Source organism: Excalfactoria chinensis, chromosome 15 (genome assembly GCF_039878825.1).
Source record: "Excalfactoria chinensis isolate bCotChi1 chromosome 15, bCotChi1.hap2, whole genome shotgun sequence".
NCBI lineage: Eukaryota > Metazoa > Chordata > Aves > Galliformes > Phasianidae > Excalfactoria > Excalfactoria chinensis.
Genome location: NC_092839.1, coordinates 3,429,944 through 3,438,001, shown reverse-complemented (window position 1 = coordinate 3,438,001; position 8,058 = coordinate 3,429,944).

Below are 8,058 nucleotides of genomic sequence, written 5' to 3'. Positions count from 1 at the left end.
CAACACACAACTGCTTGAAATTGGAAGGATGCTGGAAACTGAAGAGCAGCGCACTGGTCAGACTGGCACATGAATGGTTGTGTTGCAATGTGCCATCCTTTGGAAGCCAGCAAAGCCACGGTGGCAGGCTTGCCTCTGATAGTTGGCAGCACAGCGAAGTGCAGGGTGAGCATCCCTGCAGCCCAGAGCCTCTTCAGTGGAGGACACTGCAGTCCCTTTGCAGGGCAGGAAAGCAGGAGTGCTGTGTACATCTTGTTGCGTTTTATATCAGAAATACAGAGCCAAAAAATCCCTACCAACAAACTTGTTAATAAAACCTCGGGAAACAAGGGAGTTTTCGAAGGCTGGCTCATTTTTCATTTCTACAAGCTCTGGGCCAAAGCAAATCCATGAAGTCATTTTTTATTTCTGTTTCTCTGTGCTGCAGTGTTTGCTTTGGAAATACGGCTGGGACCACTTGTCTGAAAGCCTGGCTGTAGCAGTTTCAATTTTGTTGTTATTTTAAGAGAAATCGTTGTGAAACTCTCCCTCCTTCTTTGGCTTTGGTGGGGGGAAAGCTGCCTTTGGGTACCTCCCAGGATTGTTTTTTTTTCCCCTGATGGTGTTGGATGCATCCCATGTTGATTCTTTTATTCTGAGCCTTCAGGTTGCTGAGTTTTGATGGAGATCAACCACAAAATTGCCTGCCGTGAGGACTGCCTTGTCTCAATGACTCCACTGCGTGCCCTGAGCTCTGCCATCCATGGGTGAGCCTGCACTGATGTGAGCCTGAGTCCTGAGTGGGTGTTGCTGGCTCCGCTACAGGATAAATCAGTGCACGATCCCAGTACATATGTTTGAACTGCCCCTAAATTAAAGGATTATGAGGCTGAGAAGTATTAACTGCTGCTCTAATGCTGTAAATCCAGATAGAGCTGGGTGTCCCGTGTTGGAGATTGCTTATTAAGAAAGATTGGGGGGCAGAAAAATAGAACGGTTAATGAGGAAAAAGACAATTAGCTTTTAATTGGAAAATGGAGCTTCTCTTGAGGGTATTACCAACCTAGGGATGTACCTAGATTGGTACCTGGCTGGGCAGCACAGCCCCTGCATGGTGCATGTGTCCATCAGAGTGCTGTCACATCCAGGCTGACAGGGGAGCTCAGTTTCTCTGCCTTGTTCTCACAGCTGATGGTGCTAGAGCGCTGTGCAAGCAGCAGGATGTGTGGAAGGACTTTGGCTGGGCATCTGCAGGAAGATCTGACCCTTTATGCAGCTGTGGAGGAATGCAAAGGGTAAAGCAAGCACTTTCTCCTGTTTCAGGTATTAGCTGAATCTGATCCCAAAATTTTCCTGCAGGGAAAAGTTTTCTGTTGGTGGCTAAACTTGAGCTTGTTACATCTGCAGCTGCTGTGGTGATGTTTCATGAGCTTTATGCTAGCTGCGTGCAGGAAGGGAAGCTGCACTGGATTCACATGAGACCTCATGATAGGGGATTAGATCTGCCCAAATACTCTAGATAAGGGGTGGGAGGTAAGGAAACGTAAGAATTTTAGATTCAGTTATGCTGATGTGTTTGGTTGTTTGCAGCACTAGTGTAAATCAGTGTTTGAGTTAAGCCCAAAACCTAAGGTCTGAAAATGCTATTTCTCAGGCCACGCAGTAGCAGCAGTACACAAAATCAACGTTTTCTCTAACTGTTGCTAAGTTTTCTTTACTGATTAATTTCAGCCCAGTGGTTCCCACAGCCACAACCTGCAGAGCCTTCCTGCCTCAGCATCCTGCCCTGCAGCTCCTGACTGGTTCCAGCAGGTGCTGTTCCTGGTCCTGATGGGTGCTGGATGTGCACCACCATCCCTTTCTGCTCCCCTTCCTGCCTTGTGCTGGGGCTGCTCCTGAGTTTGCTCAACTTCTGCATTCATCTTTCTCTGATCTAAGGTGATTTTCTGACTCTTTTATTGTCCCCACACAGCCAAATGCACATCTCAGTGACAAGCTCTGCTGGTTGCGTCCTGCCCGTATGACAGGTCTGAAGCAGACGTGAAGCACCAAACACACTGTCCCAAAGGAGAAGATGAATATCCTCTCTCATCAAAGTGGAGAGTGACCTGATTTGACTTGCTCTGGGCAATGTGGGTGAGTGTTGTCCTTCCCTTCCAGCCAGTGGATCTGGAAAAGGTGCTGTGAGGCCTGAGGAAGAGATGGTGCTGACAGGCAGAACGAGGATGCAGGCTGCTGGGTTAGTGCTGGGCAGGCTGCTGGCTCAGTCTTTGCTGCTGCAGAAACACAGGATCAAAAAAGAAGAAATACCTCAAAAATTTAACATAAAATTGGTTCCTTGGAGCCTGGAAAAGTGATCTAAATGGGTGTCAGTCATTTGTTCCAGAGGTGTAACTCAGGATCTTTGCTTTGAGTGTATGAATCATGGAATCACTGAGTTGGAAGGGACCCACAAGGATCACCGAGTCCAACCTCGTGCTCCACACAGGGCTACACAAACCCTGTGTCTGAGGGCATTCTCCAAGAGCTCCTTGTGATGTGGGATGTTGTTTCTTCCTTGTCTTGGGTATCAGTAAGAGATACCTCTGTTCCACCTCTCGCAAACAGCTCTTTTGTCTCACCTTGCAAGAGGCCAGAACTGATGTTTGTGTTGTAATTTACATGCTCCACTTGGCCTAGAAGTTGTCTGCCTGCCCTGTGGGATGCAATACAAGGGAGGAGCACAGCTTTGCCTCGAGGTTATTTCAACCAAGATAAAATTCACCCCTTTCCCATGTAAGGATCCTACTTCCTTTGCCTAAGAAATGCAGATAAACCCATTTATCCTATTTATTTATGTCTTTTTTCTCTCTCCCTACAAAAGATTTGGGGATCTACAAATGCCAAACGTGCCTGTTTACAGCTTGCTAGATTTATGGTTGCGTGTTTTCTTTTTTATATGTATAAAAAACCATGTTCTGTTTTCAGTTTCTTATTCCATTTCAGTTGTCATCCTTTTTTCTCTTCTTTCTTCCAGGGCCACCCAGGGATTTTGTTCACAGAACGGAATGAGCTGCAAAAGGGATAAAGATCATTCACAGGAACCTTGAAAGAACTGCTTGAGCTCCATGAAATGAAGATTAAAACAGGGAGGGTGAGGCGCAGGCTCCAGCACGAGCACCTTGTAAACACTTGGCCTTAGAAGTGCAAGAGCTTCCTAGCGGGCCTGAGATGTGCAGAAGAGCAGGCTGGGAGCAAGTCGGGGATGTTGCTTCTGTTGCTTCCTCTCTGAAGGGCACAGCAGAGGTAGGCTCTGCCATGAGTTACATCAAAGCTGGATAACACAACAGGGGGATGTTGCTAGAAATACGCTTGCTTTACAGTTTCAGTGGAGGTGTAAAATGAAGGGTTATGCTGATGGCTGCCTTGTGTGAATTAGACCTTAGCAGTAGCTGGGTTCAGTGTTGGATTTTGCCTGGCGTTGCTGGTATTTTGAGGTGTGCTGGTTGTATCTGGCTTGCTTGTGGGTCTGAGCTGTTCTAGGTATCAAGGAATCAAGTAAATATCTCTTTTCTGCATCCCATCTTTACAAAAGACCATTCAGCAAAGGGCTGACAATGGGGCTTCTGAGAGCATCTTGGGGAAAGTGATTGGAAAATGCTATCGTTTAAATCCTGAATTGCTCTGTTAGGAAAAGTGCCCCTGGCATTGCACATCATCCTGTGCGTTAATGTTCTGTGTCACCCAAACCGTGAGTAATAGGAATCTAATGTGTTGTCAGCCTTGCTGAGCTCACGGGCAGCCTCAGACCACAGGTCAACAAAATGCCCCTGTGCATTTGGCATGGTAAGGGAGGCATGATGGAGCCTTCCAGGTGGGCTTTGCAAGGACATTGTCCTGCTTCTGGTGAGGCTGCGTGTCCTGCTTACCTGCAGGGGCTTCTATTGGCTTTAATGAGATGGAGAGAGAGATCACCCTGTCTTTGTCCCAGGAAAAAAGGGAAATTGTTTCCTGGGATGTAAGAGCTGAGTGCCATCAACTGTGCAACACTTGGTCAGACTTCAGGTGGAGGTGGGAGTGAGTGCACAGTGCTTCGTGTGAGCTCTCAGTGGTAGGATGGAGGTTAAAGCCCTCTGCCAGGCTCCTCCAGCCCCTGGTGGCATCACAGCAAGTCGTACTGAAGTTAATAGCACAAGCATCTTGTGTGTTTTGGTAACAGTGAGCCAACTAGTAGTGATGGCTCAACAGTTTTTAGGCTTTTAGGATTAGCTCCAGGTTTAGAAGAGGATCACAAGTGTCTGAGCTGCAGTACATAGATGTAGACAGAGAGGCTGCCACGTGATACCTAATTTCTCAGGGCTTTTTATGGTATTTCTTGGATACGAAGGTTACAGCCTCAATCCATACCCAACTTATGCGATCCCTTATTTAGGCCAAAACGATGACCTCTGCTTTATTGGGTAAGTGAGTTTCAGGCACTGGAGGTCCTTGTGCAGCCCTGGAGGAATCCTGGTCCTGACTTGTCGCAGGATCTGCAGCCCCCACAGCAGAGCTGGGGGTAAGATCTTAGTTCACTTTGTACTGAAATAGTGCCTAAAGGTGCTGGCTGTGATGCCAACTGCTTGCTCACTCCTACCTGCCTGCAGGAGGTGAGGGAGGCTCTGCTTTAATTGCTGTTTGCTGAAGTATTTTGAGATCATTGTGGTTGTAGGTGATACATATATAGAGCCAGCTGCCAACTTGCTCTTCTCCTCGGCTGTGCGTGAAGCTGAGCAGGTTCAGCATTGACTCAGGTGACAAAATCCATGCAGATCAGTACACCTGTAACACGTATAAATCAAAGTTGGACTGCAGAAGTTCTTATAAAGAGCGTGGAAAATCAGAGGGTGCAGGGACTGGGGTGGCTCTGTTTCTAGAAGCCAGCCCCAAGGAAGCTTTTTGCTATCTTTGCTGGGCAGGGACTGCCCTGCAGTCTACAGCTGTTGTTTTGCCTCGGTGAGTATAAATGCCAGCCGCTTTCTTCCAGTTTTCTGCCTTTGGACCAGCTCTACGTGCCTCCTTCCCCAGTCCTGGACCTTTCAGTGGTGCTCGTGCTACAGAAAATGCTGTTCAGGGCAACAGGAGCCTGAGGTGTGAAAGCTGCTGAAGTTCCATGTGAGTTTTGGGGCAGGGTTGGCCTGAGGTTGACCACATGCCCAATGTTCAGCTGTTTAATTGAGTTTTTCCTCATTAAAACTACTTGGCAGAGAAATAGTTCACGTGAGGGACCCTGGACCCTTTGTTGTTCATCTGCATCCATGGAGCAATGCATCCACCACTCTAACAGGGAACGAATTTGGGAGTAGGGGAAAAACAACAACACAGAGGCAAGCTGATGTTTGGGAGGAGATGGCTTTGTTTTCATTTGCTGAAAGAGCAATCTTCCAGCTGCTGTGCCCTTTAATGGCTTCCCAGGGCCATTTGTTAACCTGCCAAGTGCAACCCAGAGCAACTATTCCAGCCGTATGCCAGGATGACTCTTTTTACCCCAATAAACTACCTGCTCCTTTCAGCCCAGCTGATGGCTCTGCCCTGTGGTGCAGATGAGGGGATCTAGAAACAATGAATCCCTGTCTAAAGATTTGCGAGCAGCTGGCCAAACAATTCCAGCCCCAAAAAGACACAAGCAAGAGCATCATTCCTGAAAGCGCTACATTATTGATTAAGCACTTGTGATCCATAAAGTACAGTAACAACATGAGGCTGGCTGCAAATGAATTCTACTGAAAAGATCTTTTTACTGCCTCTGATCCTCAAGGACAAGGGTAAAATAAGTTTAGTATGGAGCAGGAATTCATTTGTATAATAATGGTTTTTGACGACTCGCAAAGGTTATTTTATGATTAGCCATCTAATTATAAAATGGCCAACAGTTTCATCTTATCCAAATCTACATCGGCTACATTATGAAATGCCCTTGTTTTATGCAAATTCTGAAAATATTGCTTCTCTAACCTTTCGGCCCCGCTGTCTGTCAATAAGGCTCACGTGGAGCATAAATCTTAGGGTAGCACCGGAGCACGATTCAGCTGCAAGTAAATGGCAGTGAATTAATAATACAGGATCCCTGGATGGAAGGAAGCTGTCTGGTTCTGGAGTAGGTTTCCTTGGTCACCCCAAGGGCTGGGTGTGAGGTGTCCTGTAGGACAGCTGGTTCTTGTATGGCATGCAGGGACCAGCTGGGGCTGAGCGAGCTCCTGAGGAGCATTGGGTGAGAACAGGGGGTGCACAGCAGGAGCTGGGTGCTGACGTGGATACCCCACAGGGATCCAGAGGGGACACCTGGAGCTGGGGTGGCTGTGGGACAGCTGCTGTGGGCTCAGGCTGGGGCAGGGAAAAGGCTTTCTGCTTTGGAAGGAGGGAGGAGTGACAGAGAGGAAAGGCTGGAAAAGGGGGAGGAAAGGAGGATTATAAAGATTAGCTCCAATTAGATACATGTACAACTATCAGATCCTGTTAAACACCCCTGGTTTAAATTCAAACCCTATTATATGGCTGCGGCTTCCAGACAAAGCCCTATTAAGTGGAGCTGCTTTGAAATCCAGACACAGCCACTACAAAGACTATTAAATCCCTGCAGACTGAAGACTGGGTCCCACTGTGCTCACTCCAGCTGATGGGATAGGACCAGCCAGCAATGGGTGCCTGTGGGCATGGAGATATTGGTGGGCTCTGACCCCTCCAGAATGACCTGAAGTAGGCAGGGAGCTGAGACCCCATCCCTGGGGGCTCCTCTGTAGGATGGGATGGGCTCTGTCTGAGCAGGGTTTTGGGGGACTTCCAGCAATGCTGGACAGCTTCAGCACCAACCTCCCCTTCCTGCTGGCTGCTACACCATCAGGCTGCATCCCTTTCCCTGCTCTTGCTGTGGTGTTGCACAGCAGTGTGAGGAGCAACAAAGGCTGCTTCCAGCCAGCCCTGGGTCCACCAAGAGCCCCTGAGATGCCCTCATGAACACTGCTGGCATCACCACCACTTGTTTCCAGGGGATTTATTTGATGTGGAGCCTTGGCAGCATCAGATAACTTTTAATTAGCGCTGGCTGCTTTCTTCTTTAACAGAGGAAAGGGAATTTGCCATTTGAATTTTTAGCATGTGAAATATTAACTTAGATATCTATTTAATTTTTTTTTGTATTAACTACTATACAGCGGTGTCTTATTAATATTAAAACTTTAATACAATGTAAATGTCAGAGTGAGTCGGAACGATAAAACCTAAATGAAATGTATTTGCTTTGCTGCTTCACTTACGATAGCAAAAGATTTCCAAGTCAAAACAGACTTCTTTTTGCTTTTCAATGGAAGCGCAGTTTCTTTGCTTCACCAGAAACCATTCCATCAGAGGGTTTCTCCCCACTCCCAGCCACCATGATGGTGACCTGGTGTGTCAGTGTGCTGGGCTGGGACCTGCAGAGCTTGTTGTCTCCCATTTCCTGCTCTACTCTTTCCTGTTCCCTGTGGGTATGCTGAGGTGAAGGATGGAGCACGAGGTGCTGGCATGGCACTGCCTTCTCTATCAGAGCAGGAGATGAAGCCGGGACATGTGGCACATGGGGTATACAGCAAGTCTTGGTGCTGTGTCTATGGGTGTGAGGCTTCCTTTCCCTTTCATCTTTTTATCTTTGTCTGTTTCTGAAGGAGCAGCAGATGAAAGAGCCCACCGCTTGTGTCAAATTCCTATCAAGTGCATTAAAGGGAATCTTGGCTTTTTGGCTTGCTTTGAAAGGAAACAGTGGCAAAAGGAGCAAAGAAGGTACAAAACAGACCCTGGCTAGCTTAGCTGCATTTATAGTGTCAGTGATTTGCTCTCCAAAGTAATTAAGATGCAGGTGCTTGGGGAGTATGCATGAAGCTGCATCAGTGCAGTGCACCTTCCTTGGGCTTCTGCATAGCTGCAAGCTGCCCCAAATTCACTCGCTCACTCCAAGCAAGCCACAGGCTTTTGGGGATGGCAGGGATAGAGGATGCTGGAGAATGCAGTTGCTGCTGCTGGGATTGCCTCTGGGCAGCCCTGCTGTTTTAAACTCTTCCCCCTTGCTGCATGCGATAAACTGGATGC